The sequence below is a fragment of the Hippocampus comes genome, unplaced genomic scaffold (genome assembly GCF_001891065.2).
Source record: "Hippocampus comes isolate QL1 unplaced genomic scaffold, H_comes_QL1_v1.1 scaffold301, whole genome shotgun sequence".
NCBI lineage: Eukaryota > Metazoa > Chordata > Actinopteri > Syngnathiformes > Syngnathidae > Hippocampus > Hippocampus comes.
This window is the reverse complement of record NW_017805928.1, coordinates 13,366-13,612: the sequence shown is the minus strand read 5'-3', so window position 1 is coordinate 13,612 and position 247 is coordinate 13,366. Positions and strand designations below refer to the sequence as shown.

The 247-nt window shown below is 64.4% G+C and overlaps 1 protein-coding gene across 1 annotated transcript in view; it reads left to right on the top strand.

Moving 5' to 3' along the window:
* Positions 1-247, top strand: part of LOC109527603 (echinoderm microtubule-associated protein-like 6) — a gene marked incomplete at both ends in the record, with an annotated part of 40,852 nt that overhangs the window by 27,253 nt on the left and 13,352 nt on the right. The gene's annotated exons all lie outside the window — the stretch shown is intronic.

Here is a 247-nt window from a genome sequence, read left to right as displayed (position 1 = left end):
TGGGACGTCTCCACTCTGAAATGTCTGTCGCTGCTCCGAGGTCACCACAGCGCCGGCGTGTGCGCGCTGGACTTCACCGGTAATCTGCCGTCCGCTCGGCTCGGCGGCGGCGGCGGCCCTCGGGCTTGATTTCCGCATTTTGCGCTCGTAGCCGACGGCAAGAGTTTGCTGTCGGTGGGAATGGACGACTCGCACTCCGTGGTCATCTGGGACTGGAAGAAGGGCGAGCGACTGGCCAAAAGCAGGG